Source organism: Rattus rattus, chromosome X (assembly GCF_011064425.1).
Source record: "Rattus rattus isolate New Zealand chromosome X, Rrattus_CSIRO_v1, whole genome shotgun sequence".
Lineage (NCBI taxonomy): Eukaryota > Metazoa > Chordata > Mammalia > Rodentia > Muridae > Rattus > Rattus rattus.
In genome coordinates, this window is record NC_046172.1 from 12,293,220 (window position 1) to 12,311,992 (window position 18,773).

General features: G+C 40.9%; 1 long non-coding RNA gene across 1 annotated transcript in view; it reads right to left on the bottom strand.

Moving 5' to 3' along the window:
* Positions 1-1,030: 1,030 nt before the first annotated feature.
* Positions 1,031-18,773, bottom strand: part of LOC116889378 — a 35,941-nt gene continuing 18,198 nt past the window's right edge. The window contains exons 3-5 of the long non-coding RNA XR_004386378.1: positions 6,811-7,258; positions 4,263-6,124; positions 1,031-1,460 (exon numbers count right to left, since the gene is read on the bottom strand). This is a non-coding gene — a long non-coding RNA (uncharacterized LOC116889378). The remainder of the gene's footprint in view (positions 1,461-4,262; positions 6,125-6,810; positions 7,259-18,773) is intronic.

Below are 18,773 nucleotides of genomic sequence, written 5' to 3' on the forward strand. Positions count from 1 at the left end.
GGCAGTGGGAATGAAAGGGTTTGCATGGGAATTAGTGGGCATAAGGATCCTAGACTTTTAAGAATCTGAAACAAGAAACAAAAGGCTGGAGTTCTCTGAAGGACTTCAGTTTGAGGGTGTATTGAGGTAGAAATAAGAGTGATCTATTCAGTATATTGAAAGTAGAAAAACTTTTAGAGGTGCTGCCTGGAGTTTGTGTCCCCCAGACAGAAACAGAGTGCTATTAAGGGTGATGAGGTATACTGAAGGATAGAGAGGACTGGGAAATCCTGATTTGTCACAGTTAATAGGTCAAAGAAATGAGGAAGAGGCAACTCATGACCTAAATGTCTGCAGACTGGACATAATGTCTCTTCATAACAAAAGAACTGAGCAGAAGATGAGACAACAGTGTAGCAGGCATAGGTTGAGAGAAAACATCATTGACCCAAACTATTGAGATAAACACAGGAAAAGAAATTAAGGCAGGACAGAACAGGTGACACTAATTTTTTAATAGAAAAACCTCTTTACCTGCCATAGACAGAATTACCCTGGAATCAGCCAACCAGGTGACGGGACCATGCTGGGGTATGAGAGTTTCATATGTGCTCTAGCAGATAAATCACTGGAGACGGGTGAGCCTCTTAACCTGTGAAGTTCTGTCTTCATGTATTTAATGGTTCTCCTCTTCTTTTGAGGGAGGTGCACTCACTTTTCCAACATGCATCTAATTTTTATAACTACTTATTTATTTATATTTCAAATGCTGCCCCCTTCAACTCTCCCCTCACAAAGACCCCGCCCACCTCCCTACTACTCCTCTGAGAGGGTGCCCTCCCCTGGGTATCCTCCCACCCTGGTGTATCAAGTCTCTGCCAGATTAGGCACATTCTCCTACTGAGGCCGGGATGAGAACCCCACAAAAGGACCAACAGAGTCAACTAACCTGGACCTCTGAGAGCTCTGAGACTGAGGCACTAAATAACACACACAGGCTGAAATGAGGCCCCTGGAACATATGTAGCAGACATGCGGCTCAGTCTTCATATGGACATGTATCTGATTTATTTACTGGGCAAAGCATAAGAACAGGAAGCCTTGCTCTGGGACAATTATTGTTCCGATAGCCAGGCTGGCCGTACATAAAACTGTAACTTGCACATGTTCAGGATTGAACAAGGGCTGGCATTTGTTCTTAGGGTGACTGTCTTTGGGGGGGCAAAATAGAAGCAGTGAGTTGGTGCAGGGCCTAATTCTGATCTTGGATCTTCTTGTGGTCTCTTTGTTATCACCATTAAAAAAACAAGTTTCAGGATTGAGATGTATATTATAGTCAAAGGAGAGTGGTTGTAGAGTGGGAGGAAGTGACATTGCAATTCCATTGCTTGAATGCTGGTTCCATGTATTTTAATGTGCCCTCCCATCCTCCATAGGAAACAGCTTACTGAATCCAGGCTCAACCCAGCTGATGCTTCTTTCTATAGCACAGAAGGGAAAACACAGGCTGTAAAGTGGCTTTTCTGGAAGCACACACACATTCACACTCACACACAGTCATCTGAGACAGGGTATAATGTCACCAGGGAACTGAGCCTATCGTTATTACCAAAATATACACCTATCACCATTAAAAATAAACACTACACCGATGCCCTCCCACACATATAAAATTGTAATTTTTCACACTCTTGACTTGGTTCGTCATAGAACCTCCAAGTCCAGGGTCACATTCCCTTGAAGACAAGCTAAATACAGAGGTGAGGGTTGGAGAGACCTGGCAAAGACCTGGAATCGGCCCTTCTACCTGGGTATGAGTCAGAAGTAGATAGAAACCAAACTTTGGTACAAAATTTGGAGGTGGAAAGGCCTTGACAGTCAAAGCTGTTTCTCCTGATGGGGCAGGTAGAGGCTGTGCCATCTTGAGTCCCACCTGTGACTTAGCTACCAGGAAGGAAGGGAAGAGCATAGTTGTATAGAAGCTAAGAGTGCACGCATACCATCATATCGTGGCTATTAAAAGTTACGTAAAACTACACATAAACGGGAACACTTCAGGATTCTACTGGACATATTGCTAGGGATGGGTCTGCAGCCACACAAAACATCACAAAAAGCTCTGCAGCCAAGGATAGAAAGAGCCCTCTGGCCTGGCTATCAACATAGAAGAATCATGTCACTTGATTACAAGGTTAGGAGTGGCAGTCACAGCTTCTGAAAAACCTAGGAATCCCATAGTGCAGGCCACCTTGCTCAGCTGGAGGTCAAAAGAGACCCTGGTGGCTTGAGTAGGTGACTTGTGGGGCACTAGTGTGTAAGGCCCAAGGAGGTGGCTATATTCTAGGGGCTGCTGAGACCTCCTCACATCTGGGCATTTCAAGGCACAGGTCCCTGCACAGGACTGTAAAATGGGCTAGATTTCTTTTTTTATTATTATTTAGTTAGTTAGTTTAGTTTTGTGGAATTTTTTTTTGAAACAGGATTTCTCTGTGTAGCCCTTGGCTGTCCTGTAGTCCAGGCTGGCCTCAAACTCACAGAGATCCTTCTGCCTCTGCCGCCCAAGTGCAGGGACTAAAGGCGCATGCCAACATGCCTGACAAAATTTTAATTTTTAAAAGAACAGGTAAACTGGTTCTTTTTAAAAATATACATCTGGTCTGTAAGGTTATTTTAGTTGATAAGTTTTTAATTAAAGCAGAATTACACCTTGCTTGTCTCTCTGCCTTCCCTCCCTCCAGCCTCCTATCCAGCCCTTACTCTCAGGTTGATGGGCTCGTTCTGTTATTATTGTTACATGCATATCTATGTATATAGTGTGTACATCCAAGCTACTGAGTCCACTTTTGTTGTTTGAGTATAAATGGTCTGTAGTCTGATCACTCTGCATCAGACAACCAGTATTTGGGCTTATCCTTGGGAGACGCTAATTCTCCCAGGACTCATTAGTTGCCTAGAGTTCTCTGTCTGGTGGTAGAATCCAGTGAAAATTTTGCTCTCCTATGTCAAAATTTCCATCGATATTGGCATTGTTCTGGTTTTATTTATACAGCCATTTCTAGAAGAAACTTCAGAGGCTTCCAGGTAGTCTTGCTCTTACAATCTTTCCACTCTCTTCCTCAGTGTTTCCTGGGCCATAGATGCAAGAGCTGAGCGTTACGTGTCCGCGGGCCTGAGCTCCCCCAATCTGCCAGTCTGTGCAGTGTGCCCAGTTGTGGTTTCCTGTGATGGTTTCCATTTGCAGTAGAGACAGGCTTCCTGGTGGTAGTTACATTATCTCTGGGTAAAAGGATAAGATTTAAAATGTATTAGGAATTATGCTGGTCTAGCAAAGTGGCAGCAGTGCACTCTTTTCTGCAGTCCATAACCTCACTAGCCCCATGAAGTTGACTAGGGTTCAAGTACCAGGCATTACTTCCCTCCTAGTGGGTGGGCTTTAAGTCTATGACAGAGCTCTTGGTTGCCACCAACATGTTAGTGCCACTTATTCTACCTACAGTCTTACCATGATGGCAATTGTTCTGGTTCATAGGTAAGACTGGGTAGGACTGTTTAAGTGTTTCCCTCCCTTGATAGCTTCCATAGTATTTTCTGGAACAGCGGAAGCTAGACCACAGAAAAGAGGTTTTTAGGTCACATCCAGCTCAAGATTGTATATCCTAAGTGTTTGGTCTATTCAGCAATGGGGTCTATCCTCAACCCCTGACAGGCAACCAAGGGCTACATCTATACTCAGAATCACTTGGACTACCTTAGCCATTTGAACCAGGCTCGGTACTGGGCTATCTTTTAATCTATGATTCTTGTGGGGAACATTGTCAGTACACACACACACACATACACACACACACACACATACACACACACACACACACACACACATCCATTATACACATACACTTGTTCTTCTATTGTGTATAATCTTAGGTAAATATAAAATGATTCTCTGGGGCTTTATCAAATAATATTAGTTTTATCTGTCCCACATCCCTTCTCTGTCTGTATTGACCTCCCTCTCTCCTCCCAAGTTGGACCCCTTCCCTATTTTTTGTTGTTTCCTACTCCATATCACCTGTGTACTGCTTGTTATTCCTGTGTCAAGTCCAACACCCAGCCACCCAGCTCCACCTCTGGTTTCTGTGATGGCTATTCTTGACTGTCAACTTGACTACTTTTGGGATTAATTAAACTCAAGTGGTTATCCCTGTGAGGTCCTTTTTAATTAAATAATCTGAAGTGAGAAGGATCACTTTTAATCCTGATCCTTAGAGATGGGAAAGATCTACCTTTAACCTGGGCCACACCCTCTGTTGGAAGCCTATAGGAAGGACATCGAAGAAGGCAGCTTGCTCTTTCCTTGTGTGCTTGCTCTCGTCTTGTTAGCAAGTCCATCCCTTTACGAGCATTAGAGCCTACTTTGCCAGGGCTCTGATATATTCTGAAGATCGGCTGAGATATCCAGCCTCTGGCACTGAACAACTACTGGATTCTTAGACCTTCTGGGACCATATCTTCATTATTCAATTGTCAGTTGTCAGACATCTGATTTGTTTCCATTTCCTAGCTATAGAGCAACAGTGAACAGAGCCGGGCAAGTATCTGTAGAGGAGGATACCCCTTGGGCATATGCCGAAGGGGTAGAGCTGGAATTATTTTGTAGAGCTATTTTTAGCTTTTTGAGGATCCTCCTACTTGACTTTCAGAGTGGCTGTGCTAGTTGGCATTCCCGCTGACTTATCTGCAGCAGCATTTGTTGTCTACTGTCTCGTTAAGAATTGTCAACGTTGGGTTAGTTTACATTACCCTAACTGCTAAGGAAGTTGGACACTTTTTCTGAAGTATTTCTTAGCCCTTTCTATTTTTCTGTTGAAATTGTCTACATCCCCCACCCACTTTTTAATTGGGTTGTTTGTTTCCTTGACTCTTTGTTCTTTGAGTTCCTCATATATTGTAGATATTAGCCCTCTGACAGATGTGTAGCTGGCAATGACCCTCTCCCATTCTGTGGGCTTCCTCTTCACTTGATTATTTCCTTAGCTGCACAAAAAGCTCTTCAGTTTTATGAGGTCCCTGTTGTCAATTGCTGACCTTAATTCCTAAACAAATGTGGTCCTGTTGAGAAGGTCCTTCCCTTCATCTATCTCTTGAAGGAAACTGCATATGTTTACTTCCAGCAGCTTTGATGTTGTGGGTTTCAAGTTGAAGTCATTGGTACACTTGGATCTAATGTTTGGTATGATTGGACAGGTATGAGTCCGATCCATTCATCTGCATGTCGCCATACAGTCTTCAGCTTTAACCACCACTTGTTGAAGATGCTCTGTCTTTTCTCCAGGGTATGTTTTTTGCCTCTTTATCAAATAGCAGATGGCTGCAGTTACAAATACTCATGTTTGGGTCTTCTATTTTGTCCCATTGACATACATGTCTGTTTGGTGTCAGCGCCATATTTTCATTACTAGAGATCTATAATATATCCTGAATTCTGGAGTAACAATCCCATCAGCATTGTTCTTTTTGTTCAGGGATGCTTTGGTCGTGGATTTGCAGCTTAATGGGTGCCTGCACTTCCTCCTCCAACAAACTTATCTGGATCAGAACCATCACATAGTTCTTCTAGTAGGGATGATGGATGGGACAGAGAGCATGAAGTCAGGGCTGCAGTCCCTGAAAGAATTATAAGCCCTTGGTCATGCCCTTGTTGCTTGAGAAGTTCTTGAGGAACTGCTCTGACACTGAAGAAGGGATGTTGGTGAGTTGCCGGGTGGCTGAGAACAGGAAGAAATTCTTAAAGAACTTGGGGCCCAGCTTCTTGAAGCAGTGCACTGGTGAGCTATCAGCGTTTTTGGTGAAGCCAGTTTTCCTGGCCCTCACAAGGCAGCTGCACACTCTGGTGCTTTGATGTTGTAATACGCATTGGCTCCCCATGTAGTTTGTTTGGGTGCCTCATGGCCAGCTGGGCCTACCTGCTGTCTTCTCCTTGTTGAACAAGATCTTCACCTGCTTCACATAACCATAGATACTGAAGAGAATAAAGGGGCTTGGCTCTGTGCCTTCTTGTGTTCAGGTTTCCGGCCAGCAAGATGGAATCCCTGACACCTTCAGACTTGAAATGATGATGCAGTTGCAACTGCTGCTGATAGTACGCCTGATGGAGGTTGGAGGGGAAGCAGACAGAGACATTAGGGTCAAAAAGGACAATGCTGTAGCCATGGCCTTCTCCAAGAAGCTATCTGTTCCCCAAAGGTGGCCTCAGAGAGCACAGTCATGACTCTTGTACTTAGTGTTGTAGACATTTACGTGTCCTAGCTAGGATTCCAATGCTGTGATAAACCATGACCAAGAGCAATCCAGGGAGGAAAGGTTACTTCAGGTTACACCTCTCAGGTCATGCTCTGTCACCAAGGGAAGCCAGGGCAGGAGCTCAAGACAGGAACCTGGAAACAGGAACTGAAGCAGAGGTCATGGAGAAATGCTGTGTACTGACTTGCTTTTACGGCATTCTCAGCCTGCTTTCTTATATAACCCCAAGACCACCTGCCCACAAGTGGTTCCATCCACAGTGGGCTGGACCCTACCACATGAATCATTAATCAAGACAATACCCTCAAGATTTACCTACAGGCTAAACTTATGGAGGCAGTTTTTCAACTAAGATTCCCTCTTCCCAGATATAGGTCTAGGTTTATTGTCAAGTTGACAAAACAAAACAAAACAAAAAACCAACTGGCACTGTGAGCTTGGAAAAGTAATGTGTGATATGTAGCTGTTCTGGCTATCTAGAGCCAGATTAACATGTTGGATGCTCAAGTGGTGAGCACAGTACAGCAGTACCTGGAAATGGTCTTAGTGAAGATGATGATACTGAGGACAGTGCCACACTTGAAGAAGGCCTGCTGCAGAGCATCCAGGATCACTGAGTAGCAGAGATTTTCCCATGATGATCCTGAGTTCGGCGTTCTGGTCAACCATCACCATCTTGGTGTACGTGGGCCACTGGAGCCCATGAAGACCAGGTTTCTCAAATGTACTGACTTCACCACCTGTAAGATTACCCGATTGGCATGCACCTTGTGTGGGGAGCTATTGGTCTTGAGCACCTTGTGCTTGAAGAACTAGACATAGTTGGACTGGCAGCATGGCACTGATACGTGTGGTGTCAGCAACCTCTTGCATGTATATTTCAACGAAGGCTTGGCTCTTCCCCTTCAGTATGAGAAGGCTGGTGACCTTCCCAAATAGTAATGTCAAGTGTGGTGGTTCATCACTACAACCCCAACCCCTGGAAGACAGAGACAGGAGGATTAAGACTTGAAAGCCATCCTTGACTATATCCTCTCTCAAAAAAAGCAACAAACACAAGGAACAATTCAAGGTTTAGACCAGGATAAGGATAGATTCTAAGGTTACACCATATGTAATTTTTAAACATTTGAGACACGTTTCATGGATACACCTCTATTACTTGAGTCTTGAATTCATCATGATAGATCGGCTATTTCCTTGTTTAAAAGCTATTATCTGAGCAAAATCCAGCTTTGGACATAAACCTGACCCCAAAACTTCTAATAATCAGGTGTAACAAGATCCTCGTGATCATCTGTAACTCGACATTATCAGGACCATTTTCAGGAAACAGTTCTGAAAAGGAATCGTGTTTGAGCTTATTTTCCAGTATTTTGTTAAAAGTATCTATAAATATTTTAGCATATACATAAAAATTGTTTGCCTTAAATCAAACTAAATCACCTTAACAGCTGCCCTCATTAAGTTTTATAGTTTGTTTCTCAAGGAAGTGAGAACAAAGGTCTACTCAAACTTGTAATAAAGGCGAAGGCAACAACGTCAGGGGTTCCAGGCCAGCCAGAGCTACATAGGAAGTTGGAGGCCAACCTGGACTACATGATATCCTGTCTGAAAAAAAAACAAACAAACAATAAAGATGCCTAAATCTACAAGACTTTCCTGTCATTGTTGGTACTTGTTTCTCAGGGTGGAGACATGGTTATCACTTTGCTTATCTCAGGCCTTGTTACTTTTAGCTTGATATGGAAAAGAGCATGAAATATTTACATGTGGCTTTGTCCTTTACACATTAGACAAAAGATGGTTTGTCATATAATAAATTTTCAATATTAACAATAAAAGAACTTCTGGGGGAATCACCACCATCCCTAACCTCAAGCAGTATTACAGAGCAATAGTGATAAAACTGTATTGTATTGGTTCAGAGACAGGCAAGTCGATCAATGGAATAGACTTGAAGACCAAGAAATGAACCCTATGGTCACTTGATTTTTGACAAAGGAGCTAAAACCATCCAATGGAAAAGGATAGCACTTTTAACAAATGGTGCTGGTTCAACTGGAGGAAAGATAGCATTTTCAACAAATGGTGCTCATTCAACTGGAGGTCAGCATGTAGAAGAATGCAAATCAATCCATTCTTATTTCCTTGTATAAAGCTCAAGTTCAAGTGGATCACATAAAACCAGATACACTGAAACTGATAGAAGAAAAAGTGAGGAAGAGCCTTAAACACATGGGCACAAGGGAAAATTTCCTGAACAGAACACCAATGGCTTATGCTCTAAGATTAACAATAGACAAATGGGACTTCATAAAATTGCAAAGCTTCTATAAGGCAAAGGACACTGCCATTAGGACAAAACGGCAACCAACAGATTAGGGAACAATCCTCACCAACTCCACATCCAATAGAGGGCTAATATCCAAAATATATAAGGAATTCAAGAAACTAACTTCTAAATAACACAATTTAAAAATGGGGTACAGAATTCTCAACTGAGGAGTCTCAAATGGATTCTCAACTGAGGATTCTCAAATGGCTGAATAATGCCTAAAGAAATGTTCAACACCCTTAATCATCAAGGAAATGCAAATCAAAATGACCCTGAGTTTCACCTTACAACCATCAGAATGGGTAAGATCAAAAACTCAGGTGACAGCAAATGCTGAAGAAGATGTGGATAAAGAGGAACACTCCTCCATTGCTTATGGGATTGCAAGCTGGTACAACTGCTTTGGAAATCAATCTGGAGTTTCCTCAAAAAATTGGAAATAGTTCTACCTGAATACCCAGCTATACCACTCCTTGGCATATACCAAAAGGATGCTCCAACATGTAACAAGGACACATGGTCCACTATATCCATAGCAGCCTCATTTATAATAGTCAGAAGCTAGAAATAACCTAGATGTCCTTGAAGGAAAAATGGATACAGAAAAATGTGGTACATTTACATAATGGAGTACTACTCAGCTATTAAAAATGACTTCACAAAATTGCAGGCAAATGGATGAAACTAGAAAAAACCATCCTGAGTGAGGTAACCCAGACTCAAATGGACATACATGGTATGCACTCACTGATAAGTGCCTATTAGCCCAAAAGCTCAGAATACCCATGATAAAACTCACAGACCATATGAAGATTAACAAGAAGGAAGGCCAAAGTGTAGATGCTTCAATCCCACATAAAAGGGGGAACAAAACGATCACATGAGGTAGAGGGAGGGAGGATCCTGGTGGGAGATAGGAGAGGGAGGGGAAAAGCTAGGGCAGGTTTAGGTGTGGGAAGAGACAGGAGAGAAGTCCAGAGGGCCAGGAGAATGAATAGAAAGAAGTAGCAGTGGGGAGAGGGCAGGAGAACCACTAGAAAGTCCCAGATGCCAGGGAGAGAAGAGGCTCCCAGGACCCACTGGGGATAACATTTGCTGAAATACCCAACAGAAGGCAGATAGAACCTAAAGAGACTACTTACAATAGATAGGCACAGCCCCCCAGTGGAGGGAAAGGGCCATTCACCCAACTCAAAATTTTTACCCAGAAATGCTCCTGTCGAAAGGAAACACAGGGACAATAAATGGAGCAGAGAATGAAGGAAAAGCTATCCAGAGACTGCCCCACCTAGGGATTCATTCCATCTGTAGACACCAAACCAGACACTATTGCTGATTCCAAGAAGTGCTTGCAGACAGATGCCTAGTATGGTGGTCCTCTGAGAGGCTCTGCCAGCACCTAAAACAGATGTAGATACTCACAGCCAACCATTAGATAGAGCCCAGGTACCCTAATGGAATAGTTAGGGGAAGGACTGAAGAAGCTGAAGGGGGTTGCAACCCCATAGGAAGAACAACAGTGTCAACTAACTGGACCCCTCAGAGTCCCCAGGAACTAAACCACCAACCAAAGAGTACACACGGAGGGACCTATGGCTCTAGCTACATATGTAGCAGAGAATGGCCTTATCTGGCATCAGTAGGAGGGAAGTCTCTTGGTCTTGTGGATGCTTGTTGCCCCAGCAAAGGGAGATGCTAGAGGGGTGAGGCTGGAGTGGGAGGGTGGGGCAAAGCACCCTCTTAGAGGCAAAGGGGAAGGGGCATGGAATGGGGGGTTTGCAGAGGTGAGACTGGGAAGAGGAACAACTTTTGAAATGTAAGTAAATAAAATAACTAATTAAATGGAGATACAAGTACACATAAATTCAACTTGTGGTTATGCAACAGGGATTCCTTGTGCCTACAATCTACTACGTTGTCTTGAAGGAACTGCATTTTCTGTTCCTCGGGAGTGTCAGTGCAATAACCTCCATAATCTTTTACTCAATCATCCATGGACCTTTTTCTATCAGATGCATATTTTTCTGTATGCTAATAGCATTTGGTCAAATTGTGTCTTTGACTCTGCACACCAGCTTGACTTGCTCTGGTTCCTAGGTTAGTTACTTGAAATATGAATTTTCCACAGACCATATCATTCTTCTATGAAAACAATATGGTTTGTCTGGTGGGGAGATAATAGGGGTTCTAAATATAAAAAGATCAAGGGGAACTCAACCTTACAGCAGGGGTCCCATACTTGTGAGTTCTACCTGTAGGAACTTAATCTTCCCAGTGATTATCAGGGTTAAGTCCCCCTGCATTTATGGTAAGAAGATAGGAATGGGAGACATTTTGGAATGCGTAAGCACATTCTATTCTTAACAAGAACTTCCAGAAAGTCAAACTGTTCCCTTAGAGCCTAAGCTATTGATGTTTCATGAGGGTCCAAGCAACCTGCAGGAAGGAAAAAGTCAGACTGCTCTTCTGTTTATGAGGAGGTAAATATTAAATTTCCAAGTTCAAAGACAGGCTCACAGAAAGACTGAATTCTAATCATAGAAGTAGATTACGTGTGACCTCCCTTCGCCAAGCTTGACCCCCAAATCACTGAAGGACAGTTCACAGAAGTTATAACCAGTTTTACAAGGTACACTGAAACAAAAAGACAAACACGGATTGAAGAGACGGGAAATGTAAGAAGCAGATGCGGATATGGCAATGACGTTGGTATTGTTAAAGCAGAATTTTAAAACGTAAGTTTTAGTAGTCAGTTTTGCATACCAACCTTGGGTGGAACAAGGGATGCCCAGAAATCTGATTAGATCGTATTCTAAAAGGTACTTTTGAAAGTGAAGGATATTTTCATGATCTTGATAGTGAGAATGGATTTTTATGAATATGTGTGTGTGTTAAAACAGCAAATTGTACATTTGAAAGATGTGTAATTATTTATAAGTCAATTACACTCAATAAGCAGCATAGTTGTTCTAAGTAGAAGCAAGTTTCTCATGACCAAAGCATGGACTTACTATATTCATATTGTAATAGAATCATGGTTCAGAATTGGAGTTACTGGTGTGGCCCAATGGAGAGAAAAACAGAAAGAAGCAGAGATGTAGATGTGTACAAAGACGTGTCCATGGGTTCTCTTTATTAGCCAAGACAGCCTGAAGCGCTGGCAACCCAGAGCACACCTAGTACTAGTATATACGGTTTTGCTTTGTTTTGTTTCATTTAGTCCAGGCTGACCCAGAATTTGTTATGTGGTCAAGAATAGCCTTGAACCCTGATCTTCCTGCCTCCATCCAAGGGCTGGGACAACGGGAAGGCATTCCCACACTTTCAAATATTCTTTAAGATTGTAACAAACGAAGGCTGGAGAGATGGCTCAGCCATTAAAGGCTAGGCTCACAACCAAAAATATAAGATTGTAACAAACGATAAAATTAAAAGTATCAACAAATACATAGAAGATATTTAAAAAACAAGTAACAATTTTTAAGTATTTTTTAATTTTAAAATTAAAATATTACATATTACATATTTCTCTTCCTGTTTCTTCCTCCAATCCTTCCCATATACCCACCTTGCTCCATCTCTTTCATTGATCGTCACAGTTATAGATATATATAAATGCCGAAATATATAAATCCAACCTGCACAGTCTGTTTATTGTTACTTATATATATAGAATTTCAGGGCTGATCACTCAGTGTTGGATAACCAATTAGGGAGCTCATCCTTGGAGAAGACCATTTCTCTTGCCCTTAGCAGTTCTTAGTTGTCCCAGGGATAGGGCCCCATGATATTTCCCACTTCCATATTAGCATGTCTATTGGTGGTGTACTTGTTCAGAGCTTGTTTGGGAAGCCATATTGTTGAGGTATCATGGGTAAAGCTTCCCTGTCCTTTCTAAAAGCACATTTTCTGGTTCTCTGGCTCTCTTCTGCAATGATCCCTAAGCCTTCGATGTAGGAGTTCTGTTGTAGATGTATCAATTGGGGCCAGGTATCCCATAATCACTTCTTTTCTGTATTTTGATCAGTTATGGTTTTCTGTAATGATTTCCTTCTGTTGTAAAAGAAAGTTTCCTTGATAAGGCATGTGGTGGTTTGAGTAAGAATAGCCCCTATAAGATTACAGATTTGAATACTTGGTCATTAGGGAGCAGTGTTTCTTGACAGGAATCAGTAAGTGTAGCCTTGTTGGAGTAAGTGTGGCCTCTCTGGGGTAGGTGTGTCACTGAGCTTTTGGGTTTCAAATGCTCAAGCCAGGTTCTATGTCTGTCTGTCCCTGTCTCTAGGTCTCTGTGTCTCTTTCTCTCTGTGTCTCTGTCTCTCTGTGTCTCTGTCTCTCTGTCTCTATCTATTTATCTATTGATCGATCTATCTATTTATCTATCTATCTATCTCTATCTCTATCTCTCTCTTTCCCTGCTGCCTGCTGGTCAGGAAGAAGAACTCTGAGCATCCCCTCCAGCACCATGTTTGCCTATACACCAACATGCTCCCCAACATGATGATAATGGATTAAACCTCTGAAACTGTACGTCAGCCAGCCCCAATTAAATGTTTTTCTACATTAGAGTCGCCACGGTCATACTATCTTTTCACAGTAGAACACTGACTTAAACAAGGGGTGAAAACTACACATCTCTGTGCGTATACAGATGAATATTTAGAATGTAGTTAGGAATGGTTGCTGGCTTAGTAAGGCAGTAATAGGTTGTGCTCTAATATCCCTGACATCACTAGCTTCAAGTAATTAGCTAAGTATCCAATAGCAGGCATGACTTCCTTCCTGTTGAGCTGGCCTTAATTATAGTTAGAGAACTAACTGTTACCAACAACATGGTACAATACCTATCAGGGAATAGGAAAACTCACTCTCTTTGCCTGCTTCCTTCCATCCTCACTAGCAAGTCTTCCTTTTGGATTCTGGTATATACTTTTTATATATACTGATATATACCAGCGGAGAGACCCAGCATTGAAGAATGAACAACTACTGGAATCTTAGACTTTCTACACATAGGCAGTCATTGTTGGATTACTTGGAGTACAGCCTGTTAATGAAAAGCATGAAAACCTACAGAAATAAGAAAGGAACATCAATTTACAACTACTAGGCAACAAAACGGAAGTTCTAGGTAATGAGATATCACACACGCACACATACACACACACACACACACACACACATATTATGGGATATTTGAACCTGTTTCTACTTGTGTAGCTCGGTCCTTAGCACACACCTTTAATCACTCTGGCTGGAATACCGACACACCCTTAGTATACACCTGTAATCCCAAACAATGAAGATAACATTAGTATGTAGAAGGAAGCACCCATGTTTGACAGTGATGTCTAATTGAGTGGCAGACAAAGTGACAAATCAGAGAAAGATTTGACAGAACAGAATATGCCCAACTCTCAGGAGACAAGAGAGGAAAGGGGGGCTACTTAAGGAAGAGAAACAGACAGTACAAGAGAGTGCAGTACAGGAACACAGTAGTATTCGTGAAGAGTAGTGAAGTAGAGTTGAGAGGGAGAGTAGAGTAGCACAGAGATGGAGAAGGAGACAGTTTTACTGGGAATGTTTTACAGAGACAGACTGAAGAGAGAACGAGCTAGACACAGGTAAAGACAGAATGAGACTGAGAATGAGAAGGATCCAGAAGATTAGAAAAGATTACTAGAATTAGTTGGAGGCCAAGCAGAGCAATTCAGGAAAAGCCAAGAGAAACCAGATTGAAGCAGTCAGCTTAGAGAGGAGTTTAAGCCAGAACAGATGAGTTGAACCAGTCAGTCAGAGTTCAGAAAGAACTAGAAAGGGTGAGTCTATTCAGCAGTAAGTCTCAGAGGCTGAAAACATTCTAGACTAGATTGTACAGAGGGTAGAAGCTTCCAGGACTAGGCCTAAGTTAGCAGACCAGAGGCAGTAAGCCTTGGAGACCACAATTACATCACGCAAATAAAAGTTACTTTACACACACACACACACACACACACACACACACACACACACACACACACACACAAATAAAATTAAAAAATCAAATGTTAAATGTTCTTTTTAACTAGCGGCACATGCCTTTAATCCCAGCACTTAGAAGAAAAGCAGGCAGATCTCTGTGAGTCCAAGGCCAGTCTGGTCTAATAGCAAGTTGCAGGCCAGTCAGGGCTAAAGAGTGAAATGACTGTCTCAAAATAAAGTCTAACTTAGAAATAAGAAAAATCACTTTTATTCCAGGGCAGTATGACCCTTATTAAGAAAATTCCCAACAATTAATCCAGGAGAAAAATCAGACTAATGAATGGATTTAAAAAGATGTAATGTTCAAAATGTGATTTGTAAAACCAAAGGATAGAAATCATCAAGGACTTGGTGATGGTAGCGCATGCTTTTAATCCCAACACTTGGGAGGCAGAGGCATGTCTCTGTGAGTTTGAGGCCAGCCTGGTCTACAAAGCAAGTTCCAGGATAGCCAGGCTACACAAAGAAACCCTGTCTAGAAAAAAAAAAACAGAAGAAAGAAAGAGAAAAATTATCACGGACCTACAGAAAGCGGAGGTGGAGCACAACTTACCATTTTCCTAACTCAGATGCTTAGAACAGTCCACTTGGCATCAGAGTGCAAATTCCTTCTAATTGTACAAAGTCCAGAAAAAACATATCCTAGGTTAGCAAATAATCCTTAACAAATCTAAAAGAATAAAAATCATACAAAGTATCTTTTCACACAACAACTGAAGTTGAGAATAATAGAAAGATATCATGAAATTTTGCAAATACTTATAAACAAAATACTTCTAAGTAACTCATAGGTCAAAGAGTATAAAGATGAATTAGAAATATTTTGACCCTTATAAAAATTAAAATGTGGGGTTGGGGATTTAGCTCAGTGGTAGAGCGCTTGCCTAGCAAGCACAAGGCCCTGGGTTCGGTCCCCAGCTCCAAAAAAAAGAAAAAAAAAAAATTAAAATGCAGCACACAGCAAGTTATGTGGGTGCTACTTACTAGGCAGAACTGAAAGGCAAAAGAAAGAAAAGAAAGAAAAGAAAGAAAGAAAAAGAAAGAAAGAAAGAAAGAAAGAAAAGAAAGAAAGAAAGAAAGAAAGGAAAAAGAAGGAAGAAAGAAAAGAAAGGAAGAGAGAAGATATATTCAAATCAAGCTAAAAAGGGTAAGAGATAAAGTTAAAGGAAAAAAAAGGAAAATTTAAAACCAGAATAGAGAGTAAAACCAGTTACAGGAAACAATGATTCTCTGAAAAGATTAAAAAATATTGATAAAGCTGACAAGACTGACCAGTTTATCAAAATTCTGAGCAATAAGGGACATATAATATCATTACAGAGTCTGAGGATATTATGTGCATAATTAGAAAATACTTCAAATATATTTTGCCCTTAAATTTGAAACTGAGATGAAATGGATTAAACTCTCAAATACCATAAATCACAAAAACTCCGCCAAGTGATAATAAATAACTTAAATCATTCCACTTTGTAAGTCTATTAGTTAAAGAGGATATATTTTCAATTCTTCCTATTTCTACTAGAAAACTAAAGAAGATAACACTGCTCAGAAAAATGTGTTGGATGAACATTAGTTTAAATATACACAGACACTAGAGGAAAGAAAATTATACCAATATCTCCCACAATTATGAATACAGAATTAAAAAAAAAAATAACTGTAGAGGGCTAGAGAGATGGCTCAGTGGTTAAGAGCACTGACTGCTCTTCCAGAGGTCCTGAGTTCAATTCCCAAAACCACATGGTGGCTCACAAACCATCTGTAATGGAATTGATGCCCTCTTCTGGTGTGTCTGAAGACAGCTACAGTGTGTGTGTGTGTGTGTGTGTGTGTGTGTGTGTGTGTGTGTGTATTTTCTTTTTTAAAAGTGAAAAAGACTGTAGCTAATCACATACAGTAATATGGTACTATCTCACAGCCAGAGATTATCCTGGGAATACAAAATGGCTTAATATTCTGAAAGTAATCCACATCATTAGCAATGTAAATAGGTCAAAGCACATAATCATATTAATTGGTGCATAGAAGCTTTCGATAAAGCAAACATTTATTTATGAAGAAAACCTGTCAGAAAACTCAATCTAAATGAAAGCTTCCTCCTCATTGTCATTCTGTAACTCTACACCTCCTTACTCTGGTACACACCTGGGATTTGGCCCTAAGTAATGAGGAAAAATGTGTTGCACACATCCAATTATTTGGCCTCAAAAAGTAATCTGACACTCAGAAAATATATTTGAATGTTTTGTAACTTGGGAACTTCCAAGGAAGTCAAAATGAAGAGGCAAAGTTAAATGGGAAAGGGTCTGGCCTTTTACAAAGGGATGTACGCCTAAGATAAAGCACAAGAAGTCTTAAAGATCTGTTGATGGTATAGGGCCCACTAAACAAAGAAAAGCACGTACAAGCCAAAGACAATAAAAGGACACAAGGAGAAGTGATGGAAGTGGAGGATGGTGTGACCTTTCTGATCTTTCTTTGCAGAAGATCTTGTTTCCTTTTTTTTTTAGATTTATTTATTACAGAAAAATAATGACTGCAAGCCCAGTCACTCCCTTGTACATCAAGAATGTCGTCATTTGTCTTGATGACATAAACAATAGTGCCTTCCTAAAAGACAGCTTGTCTTCCTTGTCTTTTGTCTAAATCGCTACAACTAACAAGGGCAGGAAACAAAACAGGATGAAAGAGCTACTATCCTAGAAAAAACAAAACTAAATAATCACTCAAAACCAACAACTTTTCTAAACATAGACTAAAATTTATATGTTTGCATTTTCTGCTTAATGACCATTGCTATGAAATGAAATTGATTTTCCAGAAGCTGGATTCTAAATCAAGCATAAACACACAAAAAAGAAAGAAAAGAAAAGAAAAAAGAAAAAGCACTACCATCACATTTAGCTAAACAGACCCTCCATAGATTATAAAGAACATTATTATTGAGATAAACACAATCTCAGAGTCATGAAAGATGCCTGTTTCTTCATGTAAGCTTGAAGCACTGTAATGTATAAGGAAATACTGTTTAAACATTAGCATTATCCTGGTACTGTGAGATATGATGTGAGAAATGAGGCAGGTTATAGGACCAGCACATCCATGTCTCCTTTCTGGAGTCCACATCTATTCACTGAATCGTGGTTAAACTCCCATAAGTCAAATGCATGAATAAAAGAGAATATACTAGTTTTCACAAAGCTCATCGTTTCCTATAAAAAAAAAATACTCATTTTATAGACAAAGTTACTGAAGATCATGTAAGCTAAGCCATTTAATGTTTCAATATGAATATTGTTTCAGAACAGAAAGAGGGGACTTGTCTTTCTCAGTCCCAGGGTATCTGTTAAATGCTGCCTGGAATATACGAATGGGGAAGGCCCAGCTGACCCCCCCCCCAACCCAGGTCTAGACCTCCGTTCTCTAGGACTTCATTTAGAAACAAGGACAGCTAGTACAGAAACTAATACTATAATGATCTAAGCAAACAGGCCAGTGAAGATTTTAATCAACTCATGCCAATCAGTTGTCATTTAATTTGCACTGGGCCTCAGCACTGACAAGGCTGTACTGTAATAAGAATGAAAGGGATCAATAGTCCTTGACTGTGGAACAATGGCTGTAGTCCCCAACAGGGCCCACTGGCCACAGAGTAGGAAAGACAGAACATGCCCCAACTCCTGGGAGAATTCCAAGCACAAAGTCAAACTCCCCGCCCACACAGGCACCACCAAACAGTTTCTATTACTTATAGGATCCAAGCTCTAGGCCCATGTCCATATGTCTCTAAAAAAAAAAAAAAAAAAAAAAAAAAAACACGGAGCTGTAGAAATAGGTCAGTGGTTAAGAGCACTGACTGTTCTTCCAGAGGTCCTGAGTTCAAATCCCAGCAACCACATGGTGGTCCACAACCATCTGTAATGAGACCTTATGCTCTCTTCTGGTGTGTCTGAAGACAGTTACAGTGTACTCATATATAATAAATAAGTAAATCTTTAAAAAAGAAAAAGAAACCGACATGCCTTATATTACAGCTCCTGTGGCACTGTTCTGTGCATACTAACCTTTGACATAAGTTGTTCAGGAGACAAAAATCAATGGAATCTAATACAGAAGCAATACTCTCCAGCTA